A 19,273-nucleotide genomic window follows, 5' to 3' on the forward strand; every position below is an offset into this window, starting at 1 on the left:
CACTAACTCTTGAAACTCAATGTTGTATTTGTATAAAAAGTGATCTAAATGTCACTCTTTACAGCCAGCATGAATTTGAGGAAAAGGAGTGTGAATTTTAATTACCGTGCTACTGAGAGATACTTAGCAGTAATTTAAAAGTATTCTGCATGTTTGCTTAAAGGTTTTATAAAATTGCAAAAGAAGTGTTGCATTACAGTTTATTACTGTATCCTGAACTGAAAGCATACCTTTCACAGAGCTGCCCTACTCCAAGTATTCACTTGTTTGAAATACAAGATTTTAAAATTACTGACTTTTTAGTAACCACAGGAATAAGGAAAAAATGCAAATAAATGAAAAATGCCCCACTATGTGCATTTCAGACATAAGAAGGGGAAAGTGATCTTAAACAAGAAAACTGTGACCTATTGCAGAGTAAAGCTCACTCACACGTGGAAGTCCAGGTGGAGCTGAGAGTGTATCGCGGCCATGGAGACCTAGGCAGCAGTGAGAACTAAATTCAACTGAAAATAGCAGCTCAGAGAAACAAAGATCAACAGGTAGATGGAAAAAAAAATAAATCAATCCACAGAGCACACAGGATAAAAGGAAAGACTGGGAAAACATGATTTAGGAGGGCACCAGAAACATGGAGAAACCCTTCTTAGGGTAAGGAAGACCATCTGCCATGTATGAGACTCCACTGTCACTGCAGTTTGCCTGTGGTTTCATGGAGACACCTACAGTGAATTTACAATGTATATACAGATATGAAAGAAGACCACAGCTGACAAATACCAAGTCACTGAACTCAAGATGTTGACCTCAAAAAGCATAATCTAAATGCATTGCTCTCACCACTCAGCCATGACAGTTAAGTTTTGCTGGCCACTCAGCTAACTATCCGGACTACAAATGCATAGAAATTGTGAGAAAAGAAGAGAGACTCTGAATGTGAGCTTTGCTTTCTTCTACAGTGCAAAGTTTTCCTATGATGACAGATGCTTGCTAAGATTATTGCTATTTAGTTGCACTAATCTTCTCTCTGAAATTTGCATTTACAGTTTTATTTGTGGAACCAAGATGAAGAATGACATATTTTAAGAATAGAAAAAACAAATTCAGGGAGTTTATTACCATGCTCTATTAATATAGACACAGATACATCAATAACAAAGCAAGAAGGCAGCCTAAGGGGGGCACTTCACCATTTGAATTTTCAGGCTCGGTCTTTATTTACAGGACTTTGGTTTGGAAAAGCTTTTGGAAAAAAAGTTTAAAGAGAGACAGAAAGAAAGGTTTGCTCATTAGCAATTCCTGCTGAGGTTGCATAAGCCATAGATTTATAATGTTAATGTTTTCTGCTTCCATAGATATGACAAAAATATAGCTTGTAATTACAAAAATGAGATATAACTAATGACACAGTTGAGTTTTAGATAATGAGATAGTATTTTGGAAAGCATAATTAGAGGATCAAGGATGAATCTGAGGCCATTTCAGTGTCACTACCTTTCTAATGGCTCTGAGATTTCCATTTGCTAGTATAATAAAAAATTCAAGTTAAGACCTAGTAAAAATTCAAGTAAGCATTGAGGTTGCTTCATGTCTCTGAAAATCCCTCTCAATTGCACTGATTAAAGAATGATGGTGCAGTGCCAGTAAAAGAAGTGGAGTGTAGCAGGAGACCAGCGCCTGCCAAAGTGGAGAAATGACAGAGCAAAACCAAGGGAAAACAGGGAGGTAAGACCTGCAACGCAGTACTACCAAAATCTATCTCATTTTCCAGCCCCACTGAGGTGTACTGGCACGGGAGCCCAAAGATGTTCAGCTGAGGGCAGAGGTGAAATCACACCATATTGAACAGTTAAAATACCCTTTGTGGTGCAAACCCAAAACGCCCATTAATTAGTTGCTCAAAAACAAGGGCAGTGAAGATCAACTCTTTTTGAAAACTTATGGCAAGTCTGAATTATGACTGCTTTGGTACAGTAAATAGAAACAATGGCAAAACAGACAATGAGAATAAAAAACAACTTTCTTGCTGCCTTTATAAATTTCAGTTATGTTCTGGTTTGGGGGAAGTCCATCAGGACCACTTCAGTCTCTGCATTGCACCATTCCTACAAAGGCAGCTCTACTATTTCTTATAAATAAAATTTATTTTTCCTCTTGGCTGATGGGATGACTGCATACCGGTAATTTATCTTCGTCCATAGAAACACTTCCTGACACTGCTTCATGATGTGTTCTTTAAATGATGCTACTTTCCACTCTTCCATTATCTCTTTCGGCTGCACATCAGTGCTGCTCCATGGGGCTCTCATCCTGCTGTTCTTACTCAGGCAAGACTCCAGCAATGCCTCTAACATCCCTGTACGAGCAGGCTCACTGCACACAGGAGACATTTTATTCCTTCATATTGAAAAACCAAGGGCGAAACAGTTTTCTCTTTCCCACTTACAGCATTGCATTCAAAAGCCCCAAATATAATTAAGTGCCTACTTCAAAGTCCTTCCTCTTAGTTCCAGTCTCTCTCCCACAGTTCCTCTGGTATGGTGGAAGATTTTTTAATTAATTCTCGTCTATATCAAAGACAATTTTTAACTACAAGGAACTGGGCAAAACCATCATCTAAGTGAACCAGAGAGCATGCTTACAAACCTAAAGTTGTCCACGGCAAGGGCTCTCTCCATGCCTGATAGCAAAGTACTGAGCAAGGGTACCCTGTTGGGTGGGAAACAGGTCTGAAAGGAAAGATGTGCTTCAGGAAGAAGGAACCACCCCACCACACCACAAAACAGAATAAGCCAGGACTGCTGTAACGGGCAGTCAATATTTTTCAGGTGTGTGGATATCAATATCTGAAAGGTACTAATGATACCCAATTAGCCATTCCCTCTTGAAGCATCCAGCCTGGTTCACTGCCAGTTTATTCCTTTTTGTCTTTTTGCATTCAGCTTTCTCTCTCTCCATCTCACTCTGCCCCACTTTAACACATAAGCTATAAGCTTCCCAGACACTAGCTGGCTGAAATCAAGTGGGACCACTTTCAGGGACTATAGTTTTGCTGCTTGTGCCAAGCTCCCCCCCAGAGCTCCTCTTTACAGTTTGGACAAATAGTTTCCAAATAGTCAAACTGTTTTGTTTTGATAAACATTTAATAAAGGTTTAATTAACTGAGGAGAGGGACAAGGGTGGGAGAATTATGAAAATGGAAACAACATTTTCTGTGAAACACAACTTATTTTTGAAGAGCGTTCCAAAACCAGTCACTTCTTAGAATGAGTTTTCTGCAGAACAGCTCCTTTGTGACCCATTGAGAAAGCACAGATCTAGCAAATACATTATAGTCATTTCGTATGCGGTTAATTTCCCTGAATTTTCAAGCATAAATGAATCCATAAGGGGCAAAAGTAACCTCATATAAAAAAAAAATCTAGATGGACTTTGGCCAGATTCTTTTCTGTATTACTGACATTTGCATAAATTTTCTGAACAGCATGGAATGTATGCTGGGGAGAAATGAGGGAACAATCTGTCTGCATTTTCCCTGCAGTTTGTCAATTTTATCACTTTGACCACACCATAATCTAAAGCAGTATCAGCATCATCAGCATCTTTTGCAATATATCTGATTTCTTGCAGCAAGTAATTTGAATCCATGGAGAAGTATCCCCCAGTAACTGTAGAGTCCCATCTATGACTCATTATCACTTCTAAAGATGTATTTTTGGACATCGACAACAGTGATGCTGATCCTATAAAATAGATTAACGGCTGGACATGTTGATTAACATCCCAGTGCGAGTCCTTACATAAAAATAAGCAGTCCAGAGGAGCTGGAACATTTACAGAACTGGAGCCAACAAGCCACAGCAAGGGCACTGTTTTGCTTATTCATATTTAACACATTCAACCCAGTCTAGGTATCCTCTTACACCATGTATTCATTTTTTATTAGTCTAACAATCCATCTTTTACTGCTGCGTAATCTTCTTTGCCCACATTGAGCCAATATAGCTGTTGCTATCACTTTGCACTTAAAAGCATCATTTCTGAAGGACTGAATGAAATACCCCAAGTTAAATTCACATTCCACCACCTGTCACTTTTGCCCCCCCGATGCTAAACACGTCCTTTAACTCTTGCTTTCCAATGTGTCTGTTCAGAGATCCTTCCTGCAGCCCATGTACACTTACTTCTAGTGCTTAGGCTTTTCTCTGGCATCACCATCCACTCAGTTCCTATGTGATTTAATTTCCTGTCCCTCCCAGACCATTCTACTAGCTTTATTTCCTAAGAGCCTCAAGCTCCTTCCAACCAGCTGCCTATTCTCTAAAGATTATTCTTTTGTCTCTTCCCAGGAGCACATCCCACCATAGACTCCCTACACTGAATTTGAGCATTCATTATATATAATATATACACATATAATATATGTATATATTAACCTGCCCACTTCCATAAAGGTGCCTACAATTCTCCCACAATTACCTCCAGAAGTTCTGAGACACCAACCTCAGAAGAGGTCTCTGAGACATCAGTCTCAGAAACACTCAACAGCGCACTACTTGGGGGATTACTTGGGGAACAAATGATTCATTTTATCTGAAATTATGGACTCTGCCTTTTCACCAAAAAACCAGCCACTGCTTGAACAGGACAATTAATAGAATAGAACAGTTTAGGTTGGAAAAGACCTTTAAGATCATCAAGTCCAACCATTAACCTAGCACTGCCAAGTCCACCACTAAACCATGTCCCTGAGCGCTGCATCTACATGTCTTTTAAATACCTCCAGGGATGGGGACTCAACTACTTCCCTGGGCAGCCTGTTCCAATGCTTGATAACCCTTTCAGTGAAGAAATTTTTCCTAATATCCAACCTAACCCTCCCCTGGTGCAACTTGAGGCCATTTTCTCTTGTCCTGTTGCTTGTTACCGGGGAGAAGAGACCAACACCCACCCCTCTACAACCTCCTTTCAGGTAGTTGTAGAGAGTGATAAGGTCTCCCCTGAGCCTCCTTTTCTCCAGGCTAAACAGCCCCAGTTCCCTCAGCCGCTTCTCATAGGACTTGTGCTCCAGACCCTACGCCAGCTTTGTTGCCCTTCTCTGGACACGCTCCAGCACCTCAATGTCTCTCTTGGAGTGAGGGGCCCAAAACTGAACACAGTATTCGAGGTGCGGCCTCACCAGTGCCAAGTACAGGAGAACAATCACAGTGAGTAGTCATGTCATCAGGAAAGCCAGTTTGCCTGCAAAGACCTGCAGGTTTAAATAACAGAAACATTTCAGCATCAGACAGATGTGCAAACAGGATTTTAAAGAACACTGAAAGTTGATGAAGAATGCTCAACCACTGAATGACACAAACTACAAGTGTTACAGGAGAGAGAGATGAAAAAGAAGAGGCATTTTTATACTTTGAAGAGATGTGAGCTGGCACAGCATGCCACAAGATCAGTACATTTGGAAATCTGAAAGGCCACCCATGGCAATCACAAAGAGCACTGCAGAGCCAGTGGAAAGGTGATGCCTGTGAGTCAGTGGAAAGGTAAACAGCTGCCTATTTGCATCTGATGATCTCTAGAGTGGGGGATAACTGTTTTAGTGAGCCAGGAAAATATGTGCCTCCCTGAGACAAGATGTCACAACCTGGGAATGCCCAACAGAGGCAGAGCAAAAGGGAAAGGCAGTTGCAATAGCACCAGGAATGCTCTGAGACCCGCAATCTGCATTTTCCTTCCAGCCAAAAGACTATAGTAATAACAATATTCTGAGAGCTGCCCTTAACAACTGCATGAAAACTGAGCTGTGGTGGGCTATGGGGAACTGAGAGCTGGAGCAGTCTTCACTGCTTGTAATTCCTTGCTTCTAGGGTTTGGTTTTCTGGTCTTTAAACACAACTAGAACAGAACTTGATTCAGTTACTGTCAGTAGGAATTAAGGACAGCTGAAAAACAGAAAGGATAGCAAAAGAAAAAAAATAAGCACATTTGCAAGAAAACTGTAATCCTGACTTCTAACACAATAAACTTAGCAAAAGTATGCAGATCATCAGCAAATATGCTGCTGCCTATCTCTGTATCTTTCTTCATGCACTCACATTGTAAATTTTGCTTCCCAGGTAGGTGTGCGACAATTTGAAAGAGAGCTCAGCCCAAAAGACAGCAACCAAGCCCATTCATAAACACTCGTTAGAACGACAACAAGGACCCCAGTGAATGGTTTACATGGAAGGGTAAGGATCATTAATGGGAACAGACACAGGCAAAACTAACCTTTTTAATCTCATTTTGTCAGTCACCGAACTGCTCCCCCACCATAGGCACCAGCTTCACGGTTGGTTGCCAACACTTCAGTTTGATCTGGGAAAGCAACTAACAGCCCACCAGAAACTCCCCAGAGAGCTGACTTTGATGACTTGAATTAAAAATAACACAATAGCCCAACCACCTACAAACCAAAACAACTGCGACCGATCCTAATTGCCCCGGAGGACTCCTCATCAAATTTTCTAGTCTCAGCACAGTTTATCCCTGACCAGAAAACTGGGAATAAATATATCTGCACACCACTACACAGGAAAGAGAGGAGTTGAGGAAAAAACATCGAACCGTATGCGCCAGAGCCCCCCACACTGCACCCACTGCAGATGACACACTGGCTATCATCGAAAACAGACGCTAAATCTTCTCCCATCCTTCTCCCATGCACTGGCCTCCTGTTCCAGCCCTCAGCTCACCCCAGCTGTGCCAACACAGCTCTCATGGGAGCCACACTACAAATCAGGAATGATTCACCCTGCAAATAACCTCTGGTTTCCTCACCCCAGCAAAACTTTACTTTTAACCCCTCAGCAGCATTAACAGCATAGTCACACAAATGCACCCCTCATTTGAGGTGTTGACACGCCGTGGCACCCAGGGGGAGCTTCTCCAAGGATTTGTGTGAGGTCTGAACTGACTGGGAGACCATTGGTTATATTTAATTCAGGTACCTTTTTTAACTTCAATTTTTTTCATTTTAATTCAGGTATCTTTTTCTTGGATGTTGGGTTTTTTTAAACAAAATATAGACCATCACGTTTGGAAACACAATGAACCCATGCTACAAAATCCATTTTCAGCTGTGCTGTGCTGCATTGCTAGAATTGCCAAGTCCCCTCTTCTGTCTTCCTCTGTTGCACTCCGAGACTATTCATTCCCAACACAATCATTCACATTTCCATTTTTATTTTATTATACTTAGATATGATGCAACCTGTATTTAACAATGCATTACCATTTTCAAGGGCAAATATTTTTCTGTAATCCCAACTATGTCATTATTCTCTTTCTATTACACATACTTTAAATGTCAAACTCCATCTCCTAGAACTAATCAAATATAAAACAAGCCTAGCAGGAGAAAGTGAGCTTGAAAGGGGTATTGCAGAAGAAATAAAAACTTAAATGTCCTTTCTTTAAAAGGGACAGTGCCTATTATTTAATTTACTTTCAGGTTTTGAAAAGATCTCCCAGGGACAACATATGGCAGACCAGGTTCATGCCTGTCACAGCTCTGTTGAAATTACCCCCAATCTGGGGCAGCATGGCTAAATGCTGAAGAATTAACTTGAACATTATGAAAGAACAAGGGAGGAAACACATCATCACCATGTCTGATTTTAGCCTCTCTTTTACTCCCAACAGGCCATCAGGAAAAGTAAAAGCACAAAGAAACTATTTTATGAAAATGGAAGTGTATCAACATCGGATGTTTAAGTGTTTCAGATTAAGCTTGTGAGTTACCTTTTCCATAAATTCCTTTCCCTATGCAGTTTGCCAGAGCTACTTTACTCTTCCAGTAGTGGTTTACTGCCAGCATTAATCTTACATAATGCACAAATAATTGGTTATCTTTTAATGCAGCTGTTAAAGTTTATCTGATACTGCAATACACTTAACTAATTTTACATTTGTAGTACAAAAGTCTTTTTGGGGATTGGTTTTGGTTTTTTGTTTTTTAACAAGACGTCCCAAAGTAAAGCCTTTCTCCATGTTGATATAATTCTCTTTAAAGTACTAAGCGATTTAAATTGCTTTTTCTGTTTGAAGGTTTTGAAGTAGTAAATGAGTTCAACACATAGCTTTTATTTTTCTGGCCTCTTCATCAGTTCAGAAAGCATTTCTCCATAAGGGCACAGTTCAGTTCCTGACAAAGGTGCACCAACACCACAGATCCTTTCCTGGCTTAGCAAGGACAGTGTCTTGGCTGGAAAAAATGAACAATCTTCTGGGATTCCAAAATTTCTGTGCAATTCAACAAAGTAAATTGTTCAGCTCTTTTAGGATCTAGCTCCTTTGGTGAGTAAGGAAATACATCAAGTCTTAAGACATCTGGAGTCTACTTCTAGGCTACAGCTGGGATCTTCCTTTCACTCCCAGCTTGATCAGCCCATTTAGGCTACAAATGAGACCCTGCGCATTGGGTCTGGATAACACTGGTTAGTGTGTTTCGGTCCAGTTTACCTCCTTCTTGATTCAGATAAAAAGCTTGATATATTTGCCAGGGTCTTCATAATCCAAAAACCGATTTTCTCCTATTTTGGACATTCACTGATAAAAAATACATTTACTTTTGTAGGATACCATTGATAAGACTACAGCTATCTTGTCTGCAGAATGGTATTTTGGCCTGTATTCGTTACTAGGTTTAACACTGACTTGCTTTTTTGGAGCAGGTCTGGTGTCATCTTTGGATGTTTTCACACAGATGGGCAAGAAAATGATACCCTGTGTAGTGTTATCTAAACCTACAGCAACTCTGTAAATATCTATTCATCATCTTAACATGCAGATGGAGGTGAGTCAAAAGAGCTGACAGTGACTTCAAGTGGCTGTCTTCTCTTTTCCCCTGTTCTGAGGGAGGATAAAAAGCATATATAACCTTCCTTTACTAGAAATCATCTAACCAGGTTTTAACCTGTAGTGAATTAATCAGTGAAGCAGATTTCACAACTTCCACAAGCAGCCAGCTCTAATACTTCACAGTCTCTGTAGTTTAAAAATATTTCCTAAGTCAAAATTCATTATTTACTTCTCTTATTTTCTGCAACAGCCAGATAATAATTCATGAAAGTTCCCTTCATAACAATCTTTTCTATATTGCAAAGTCAGAGGAGCCCTCTTTAGTCTAAAGAAACCCAGTTCCCTCAGCCTGTCCTCACCAGTCACATACTCTGTATCTCTCATCCCTCCACCCTTTGGACACTTCTATTTGTCTGCAGATTTATAAAAGATTAAGCATAAAACCATACCTCTTTAGGATAATATCAAAATTCTTGTGGTCACCACTCTAAGCTTTTTAGTGGTGACATGAAGTGGTTCCTTTATATCTGCACAGCATTCACGGTGTCAATGGACCTAAAAAACAAAAGTTTTTCACTCTAGTCAGTCAAGTCCCTGCTTACGGGAGCCCCATGCTGGGTAGTCAATAGCATTGCCATTGGCAGGATTCCTCACTGTGTATGCCTGCTGAGTTTACAGCCGATTTTAATGCACACGAAATTTTCATGAAGCTTTAAACCTTGCATACTACAATAGAGATCTTTATAGACATTCCCCTAATGTGCAGTAAATCCTATTACATTACTGTACCTCCCTTCTCAATAAATTTTAAGATACTGATTTGGAAGAGCATCTCCAGTATCACAAAAGAAATTATTTTTTTTATATATTACAGGGCTCTGTTTATTAAAAGTTCTCTCCCTCTTCAACCACCACACTAGTCTCAAATGCCTATTTCCCATAGCTGTTCCCACAGACAGACATATATTCCTCAACTGAACGAAGTTAAGTCATTTTAGGCAAAAATGAAAAAGTGTTCCAAACTGTAAACCTCTTAAATACAACTTCAGTACCTGAGCAAGACAAACAACTTTATTTGCTTCCCAGGAGAAGGTGTTTTAATGGTATAAAATCCTAGCACCAAAAACATAGTGATCCAGGAGAAACAACTGGGCCCTTCTTGCCTGACAATACAAGGCTCCAGTTGCTGGTTTATGCACAAAATTTACACACACAGCTGCCACAGTATCCAAAGAAAGGGGAAGCACCAGTAAAAAGAGAGCATTCCTAGGATGGAGAAAGATACAGTTGTTTTTCCTGTGTCACTTCAAAACCAGTTGAAGTTACTACGCAGCTACAAAACCAGGCAACTTCAGGGGGGAAAAAAAAAATTGTCATGCTAAACGAATTAATGGCAGGGGTTTGCACACTCAGGAAGATCCCTTCTTAACTGAGACTTCAACAAGTGAGTTTTGTGAAGCTGCTACAAGTATTTACGGAAAGATAATATTTTTTTAAACAAGAAAATTATGCACAGCCACCTGGCTTTCACACCAAGTCATTCTGGAATTGAGTAATGCACTTGAGCATTTCTAAGATTATATTTGGCAGTTTAAAAATATACCCAGATCCCACCACCCATACATGTACAGCAAAATCACATCCATAAATATGTCAGGGACAAAACAGAAGCAAAGCACAAGGCAAAGGAAGAAAGCAGCCAACAAGGATTGGAAAAATAAGCAAGCTGACCATACCGCTGCTCATGGCTACCTGTCATTAGGTGGCACTAACTTAACTTCTCTTTCTAATCATCTTCTCCCTCTTAAACCTATACTTAAAACATGGTGCATGTTTTGCCACCTTCAGAAAAAACACTGACACTTCAGTGGAAATCGGACCATCCTCCAAGGCAACTCAGTTTTTAGCTAGCTGCTCTCCGAGCATGCTGGCTGGGCTTAGGAGAGGCCAGATTTTTGCAGAACAGGTCTGGAGCCTCTCAGGCTCATGCTGCAGTGATTTAGGCTCCCTCATTGCTCCCAAAGGGTGCAACGCATGCTCAGAGTTATCACTGCAAGAGAGAAAATTATAGAGAAACTGATGAGAGACTTGTTGATGAACATAAATTAAAGAAAAGGCCCTTAATCTGCCAACTCAATCTCTTAGAACAAGGCAAAGTAAAAGGCGGCACATCAAGAAATATAATTACTTACCTTCCAGCTGAAATAAATTATAAGCTCTTAAGCCTGGCAGACAGTTCTGAAACCTGCAGGAGCAGCAGGTAAATGAAAGGTAGCTGCTCTGCAGGCTAGATAGTTCTTAAATCTCTCCTAATTCTTTTCTACACTTCTCTAAGTTGCAAAAGGGACTAGAGGGCCATTTTCTTGAAAATCATGACCACATAAAGTATAGGAAGCCCGGCAAGAAGAGTGTTCTGACACCAGTCCTGCATCTCTCTGGACACGTTTTTCCTTCAACTGAAGCACGTGATTTATAATTTTGGGAGACAACTAAATGGAAATGCTCTTTCCTTCACTGCAGCAATGAGTCACCATCCAGACACCACAGTAAACTCAGTTACACATTGAACAGAGGTGGCTCATCACCCTCAGCCTTATCTGTCTCAGGGAGCATAGAAGGAGCTTTACCTCCCAAATTGAGCATACTGCTAGTGAATAAGCAAAGGGTAATTATTTTACCTGGACCTCAGCAGCATGCAAGACAAAGCAATGCAACCCAGTGGGGCTCATGGATTTATGGTGGCTGAGGGACTGCAGTCCTCAAGTATCTCCCAGCAATGCAGATGACTGATCTGTTGCTTCACTGACTTGTGTTTCGATTTACTTTTTTCACCTTAATTTCTGCAAATTCCTTGATATGTTGGCTATTTCCCAATGGAATTGAGAAGCAGAAAAGAGGAAATCAAATGGTGTTAAGTGAGACGCAAAAATGAAATGGTTGAAGAACTGACATAAACCTGGGGAAATTAATTACAAAACTGTCATCCAAAATGTCATCAAGAATAGAGTCACACATATCCCAAGGCCTTTGCTAAAGAAGGTCTAATACCAAATGAAGAGAAGGAGGAGAAAGCGACTTTCAACATTTCACACAAGCTGGAAGCTAATCAAAATTCAGCCATGAAGGTGGCATTTCCTTTAAGTGCATATCCCTTCAGCTTGTCAAAATGGTGATAGTTTTAAATAGATTGTACTTTGCAGTTTAGTTACTAATGGATTTTATTTTGTTCTTTGGTGGTCTTTAATTTAGTGTAGGTATTAAATTAACATCATAAAGCAAACAACCATTCCTTCTCCTCTTAAGACTTACTTTTACAAGACATTAGAAATACTAACAAAAACTTTCGAAAAGCCTAAAATTACTGTGTGTCACAAAACTTCTAAATAAACAGTATAAGTGAACATTTCAGCATTTATTACACACACACATAAATTAGATTTATTATTGCAATAGATTCCTGGGCTTGGAGCCACAAAGCCACAGCCTCCTTTCTCTTCCCCATGCTCTGAGCTAGAGACACCAGGATTTATTCACTGCTGAGCAAAAATTCAAGGAGCCACTCAGAAGAAAGCAAACCAGGCTTGCCTTTCCAAAGAAGGAAGTGGGAGTCTGAGCTCCATCTCACACCAGGAGATCACCAACAACAGAAGCCCAGCACGCATCTAAACTTCTGAAATGGAGCCCCAGATGAGAAACTTGGGGACTGAGGAGAAAACAGAAAATAATGGAAATGCCAGGGAATATGCACTGCTTGTAACCTGCGAAGAGTAGGATTATAAAAGTCATGGTCTGAGAAGCAAAGTCTTGTCCTGTAATAAATCCAATTTTTTGAAAACATTTCTTTTCATGGGAACAGAGTGAATTTACTATATCAAATCATACCTTCTCCAGGAATCAGGTGAGTGAAATAAAGGACAGGAGAAATTTGGTACCTACCCTGTGCTTAGCCAGTTTAGACTGAAGCTCCGGGTATGCTCATAAGCACCAATCTACTGCTGCTAAAACAGCCCTATGTGCTTCATAGGTTACTGACAGCAGGACAGAGATTGTGTTAAGTACCAACAGTGGGAGCATCCCTTTGGGGACAGAGGAGGTGAAATGTCCGTGCTAGTCTTACAAGGTTCTCTGCCATCCCCAGCACACTGGCCAAAGGAACAGCTTAATCATATGCAACCATTAGCAAGGGTGGCCCAAACAATGGCTCACACCCTTTTCTCCCCAAGAAATGCCTAGAATTTCCCCAAAATTGCTGGAGAGGGCTCACCTACACAGGTGAAGCCTCCTTGTGTACTCCATCCAGCATTTACACAGAGGCTTTTCTGTCCATGCAGCAGCAAATGCCAGGTCAGGTGCTACAAACATTGGACTCACCTGACCCTTTATGCTGGCCCTGCATCTGCCTAACAAAGAAAAGCAGTCCCACACCTATGATGCTGTTATCAAGTAAACATTATTGGATAAACAAATATAAATGGCAGGTGGAAAAAAAAAATCCTCCCGAAATCTTAAAATGCCAGAAGAGAAGCTTGAGCTCTTTCATGGCTTGGAAGAAGGAGAAGGTTTTGGTCCACACTCACTAAAATTACAGCAGGGTTTTCAACGTATGTACCTTGAAAGGGAGAATAATAATACATGATTACCACTTATTAGCAGCAGCCTCTTAGGACATAAAAGTAATAAAAACAATGACCTAAGGAGAGCAAAGAGTTGTATTATCAGAGGTACCACCCAATGGTCTGATTGACAGAAAGGTCATTTCCAGTGCAAGCTTAGGTCCCTCTTCTGGACCAAAACAGAGATTACAGCAGAGTTTGAAAACTCATAGCAATGACTCGTTGCTATGGCTATGAAAAGGAAAGAGCTAGCTTTCCTCAAAAGCATACTCAAACAAGAGGACAAGCTACCATGATTACAAGCAATACAGAAATGTGCAGTTTTAGATTTTAAAAATGGTTCTCAGCATCTAAATCGGACACCTTCCACCCTGCCCACCCTGCTCTGGTAAAATTAGAGGTTCCAGGCTGCCCCAGCAGCAGCAGGAGAAGTAACAGGAACTTTATGAGACAGTCCCTGAACATGTGCAACCCTGGGTGACTAAATCTCAGCCCGCTGTGCTTTAATTCTTTCCACACACATTCATTCGGGCTTTTAAGTAGGATAACATCCAGATTCAAGGCTTCATGCCCCCATCTCTAAGTAAATTCTTAGTCACAGTCCCAGGAGAGCTGGATGATTCCCCTCCCTTTTATTTAAAAGATTGACTTTTGTACAAAACACCTTGATGAAATCCTGGCTCTCTTTCACATTTGCAATCACCTCAGAAGTTTCTATAGGGATTTTCGTGCTGTTTGTCTGTGCTGCCAACTTGATTTGCTACTTGTCTCGTTTTAGTGGCCTGGCTAGTCAAAACCACACATGTGCAGCCAGCCTCCTTCCACTGATGAGCCAAAGACTCCTACCTTGGATGCAACAACTGGCAGCACTTTTGGCCTGGGTTGACTCCAGATAGATGCTGTGGACATTTCCACACGAACCCTGGTGCTCCCTCTGGCCCAGGAGGCTGCCATGTCACCATTTCCCCAAGCCTTGCACTTTCAAATCCCTCCCATGCCACATGCAACCCGTGTTCAGCATGATGCCACCAAAGTCCATTGTGGAAAGTTGCACTTCTTGCCTACCATTGCTTTTGGATTTTAAACTGACCCTTATCTCAGAAACACCACCTGTCAGAGAGGCCTGGCCCTGAGATTCAGGTGGCTCCAGCTTTCGCCGGCACAACCCACAGGCAGGGTGAAGGCTCAGACACTGGACCACATCACCCTGGCATCAGCCCCAGCTGACAAGCATCGAGCCCGCCAGCAATATGGGAAACGCTGCTGAATCCAATTAGTCCATCATCTCTACAAGACATATTGCTTCAATGCTTGCACAAGGCAGAGCCACACCCATAGCCAGTCCTCAAGCCGTCTGGGGGAAAGGACAGCTCTTGGTGAATTCTTTTCACTGTCTCAATAACACAGCATTCAGTTCCAGTTTCAGCAGGATTTCTGTCACAGGCTGCAGAGAGGTTCATGGGCTCCTTTTGCCTCTGAAATCTGCCTATCCCCAGCCTGAAACAGCTCTGAATGCAGGTGGCATACATAAGCCTAGCAAAGCTATGCCCTCTGCAATCAGTTTAGGTTTTGCCAGGATGTACCAGCGATCCCTCTTGCAGTCCAGGCTAATGTAAGGTTTGGAATAATCCAAGTTAATGTCTGGACTGAGATCTCTGTACAAAACCTTCTTCTGGCAGAACTGATTATGTCACAACTTTGCGGTGACCTTCTGCCCAACACGTTGCTTCTGCTTACATAGTATTCCCACAGCATCAAAGTCTGCAAACGGTTAAAATGCACCTGCAGTCCTAGAGCCCATTTTCACAACATCTATCCCTCCATCTGAAGTTGGTCTGTAGGAAGAAGGGCAACACTACGCTATCTCATCCCAAAACATTTTACAACCAGTATCAGAAATACTTGCCGTGACCTAGCAAACAACTGAACAGCCTGTGGCCAAGTACAACATACGTTACCTTCAAAAAAGGGTTGGAGCTCCAGCCACAAACCACAACTGATATTAGATATTAATTAATATCTAATTAATAATTTAGATTACTGAAGGACGGAAAACTACATAACTTTGAAGACAGTTCCGAAGTCTCTGACTTCCAAACACTAAAAATTATAGCTTATGATATTAAAATATAAAGCAAGCTCAGTGTTACACACCAAGACAATAAATTTACAGAGCTTAACATACGGGATTGAATTATAACAAAAAATAATTTTCCTGTCCTGAAGACTGGCAGCTTCCCTACCCTAGAGGGAAGCACTTTTGAACAGATTGGTTTTTATGAAAAGAGAGGAATAATGGTTCCATATGGAAGGCTTGGTTGTTGTGGTGGGTTGGTTTTTTTTTTTCTTAACTGACATGCATTTTGGATGTAGCAGTAAATTAGGCGTTTTCATGAATGTTCACAGCAGCATGCTTGGCACTGAAGTATTCAGATGTAAGAGAGACCCACAAAGCACAAATACTAGAAACTACAAGTAGATAATTGTTGTCCCCACTGGCTTATGGGCAGCAGGCTGCCTTAGGACCATCCGACACTGTTCACAACTCTGTTTTGCTTTCTACAAGTAAATTTTTCTTCAGGTTGGGAAAAATCATTTCATTGCTTGTAACAGTATCTGTCCCAAGCTGTTCGGCATCCTCTAATAACTGAAAATCTTAAGAGCACGTAAGGGGAGATCACTGCCTGGGTCTTACACCTTTGGCCAGTGACAGCATTAGTAGAACAGCCACCCAACGCAAAATCCCAAGAATATTTGCAGTAAAGTAAGGAAAGCCGCATAGGGCATATATGTCCTTTTCAAGGCAACTACCGTGAGGTACCAGGGTCTGGTGTTCCCCCCTGAGATTGCTTCCACCACAAAATGTTTATCCTCTGAAGGGAAGGAACAGATACAGTCAAATTCCAAGACAGCAGTCCTTGGGGACCCAGGGAGGGACCCAGCCACCATGATCATGGTCTGAGTTCGTATTGCAAACATAGTCTATATCAGATGCGGAAGGCATGAAAAAAACTCAAAGATACTGTGTATTGTGAGCAAGGAGGTTGAGCATCCAGCCAAGGAGGAATCTGTTTTCCTCTCTTCACCTGCAGTTTCAGTAATCTTACAGAGGCCAAAGACTAGCCACAGTCTGTACTAGTGACCAATAAAACCAGAAGAAAACTTCTAGCCACCACAGCAGGAACAGTCTTGCAAAAATAGTAGCTGGGGCAAAAAATACAAGATACGATGGAAATTGATCATGTATGAAAGATCAGATCTGTTTCCCTGATCTGTCAGGGACCAAATTCATACTGCAGAAAGCTGTATCCTCTCCTAAATTCCTACAATTTTTTGTGTTTTTCTAGGCTGTCATGATAAGCCAAATATGTGACTTACTTATGGAAGAGGTCCACCACTCTGGGCTAATGTGCTTCTCTTCTTCATCAAGAAGTGTTGTTTATTTTAGCTGTTCCTGTCTCCCACCCCTTCCCCCTGCCTTCTATTCACCATAGTAAACCACAATTTTCATTTCCCTTTCTTAAACCTGTAGCAATGTTTCTGTAACTACCATAGAAATGACTGCAATGAAAACAATTCTTATTCTACCAGTTCCAGTAATAAAAGATCAGGCTACACATATCCTGAACATATTCATAGCACTGCTGTAAACCTTCCCTTCACACCTCCCACCCACTGAAGCCTAACACACACATTTCCTAACAGAGATCATCATCTTTTGTCTATCATCCTCCATTAGCTAATTTAAAAGCAATTTACAATAAAAGGTCCACATCAACAAAATAATGATGGCTCAGAAAAAGAAGGGACTTGTCTGTCATGAGGAGGTAAAATATGGGTAATTTCAAGAATGCAGACCTGCCTTCCTTAGCAATTTTTTGCTTGCACATGTCTGGCAAATATGATTTTTAGTTTTAGTACACAAATGCCCTCTGTCTCTTCTGGGATTTTGCTTCCAACTACAATCCTTAATTTCATGAGATGGTTGCTATATGGATAACAAGTTATCGTAATCATTTCCAAATATTCCAAGCTAGTTGCACGAAGAGGAAATCAAGCCACAGCAGCTTTTCACACAGAGCTAAGCCATACCAGTTTAACGATTATGTACAGTCATAGGTATCTATGGTAACAGCAAAGTATATCACACTGCCACAGTACTCACACTTGTTGCTTCCTTGACTTTTATGCGGCTGGGACTGAAGAGACCCATGAGGGCATCCAGTCAATACCACTCCCAAATTACAATCTAAATGGAGTATCTTAGCATGCAGCATGCTTTCCAGAGCTGACTGTCTAGGCAGGGAGCAGAAGTCCTGCCCTCACACCTTCCAAAGGGATTTCCAAAAGTTAACATGCCTTGTGGTCAGTGACTTAATTTTTGTTGATCTTTTCATCATACAGTTTTTACCACCTCTACCCTGATTTTTCCTCTCTAAGGCACTTCCTTGACTCTGCCATTATCTGCTTGTACATTCACACCTACCACCCCCAGAAATGCCTGTCCCAGAGTCACCACCACTCTTCCTAATTCCCATCTCTTCCCTTAACGCTTTTCTAACGTTGCTCCCCAAAATGAAACTGCTATTCCAGGTCCACTCTTGCTATCACAGAAAGCAGTGTTTTGCTGCTCCTTTCTTCCAGGGCTCTGCACTGACACATTACTATAGTTGTCACTTCTGCTGCCTCATCATGTCACACATTCATGCCTATTTGGTACTCCTTCATTACCCCTACATCCCCCAGAGCTTTACTAGCCTTCTCCTTCTCAGTTCTGATTTATCTTGGATTACAAGCCCTAAATTCATTAGTTTGTCCTTTCATGGAATGAATCTCAAAGTAGTTTTTTGGCTGCATTTGGAATTTCTCTAGATACCTTTGAATATTTTCCTTGGCATTTAGAGAGGCATCTAATTTACTATAATCTGCCACTTTTGATACAGAACTGTTTGTTCACTCTTTTAGATCATCAAGGGACATATCAGCATCAGAAAAAAAACAGATGATGAGTTATTGGAACTCCCTTCAAATCATCCTACAAGTGAAAAAGACATCCTCTTTTTCTGAGGCTGAAGGTGCTGAAGCATTTCATGGGTACTGAAGCCAGAGGAGACCACAGCTAGCGTTAGCCACAGTGATGCTCACAGACTCCCTAGCAGATGTTCAGACATCCTCCTAGGGAATTCAGACATATGATTTTGCATTTAATTGCCCTGATCCAGAAGAGGAATAACAGAAAAACAGAAGTTATGAAAGTGTAAACTCAGGATTGAAAACAATAACTCTGTATTGAATACATTTCAATTCCAGTTATCAGAGCAAGGTTCTGTAAGTCACAAGAGGGTAGTTTCTTAAATATTCTTAAATATTCAGGAGCAGAAATAAGTCATTAATTCTTTACATATTACTGATGTTTAGAACATCTTAGAAATAATTGAGAAATTCTCCAGGGCTTGCCATTTAACCAGTTATGACTTACTGCAGTGGGAAACATACACTGCATGAATGTGTTCAATATGCAGTAGTTATTACCTGCTGTGCATTTTGAAATGACAATATATAAAGTAAAACCAAAGCCAAGAAACCTTCCAAGATAACTGACGGAACAGAACACATCTTTCTGAAGATTAGAATGACAAGATAATAAATTATTTTAAGTGATAAACGCAGGCAGGAGCAAACACACACAAAAATCTTAAAATAATCTAGGATAATTCAAAGTGGCTCAAAAATACTTACAAAATGTTCATTGTTCACTTGGTCAGAATGCTGATTAACAGATTATAAAACTGCATCAAAACATTACCAAGCTGCAAGTTCAG

General features: G+C 40.9%; 1 protein-coding gene across 29 annotated transcripts in view; it reads right to left on the bottom strand.

Annotated features, from left to right (window-relative positions):
- The window catches only part of HTR2C (5-hydroxytryptamine receptor 2C), a 186,649-nt gene that overhangs the window by 121,400 nt on the left and 45,976 nt on the right, over positions 1-19,273 (bottom strand). For 22 of the 29 annotated variants that reach the window (XM_072877423.1, XM_072877422.1, XM_072877421.1 and 19 more), the window contains one exon: positions 9,288-9,393. The exons of the other annotated variants lie outside the window; for them this stretch is intronic. The gene's annotated coding sequence lies outside the window, so the exon portion shown is untranslated. The remainder of the gene's footprint in view (positions 1-9,287; positions 9,394-19,273) is intronic. 29 annotated transcript variants of the gene reach the window in all.

The sequence above is a fragment of the Ciconia boyciana genome, chromosome 12 (assembly GCF_034638445.1).
Source record: "Ciconia boyciana chromosome 12, ASM3463844v1, whole genome shotgun sequence".
NCBI classification, from domain to species: domain Eukaryota; kingdom Metazoa; phylum Chordata; class Aves; order Ciconiiformes; family Ciconiidae; genus Ciconia; species Ciconia boyciana.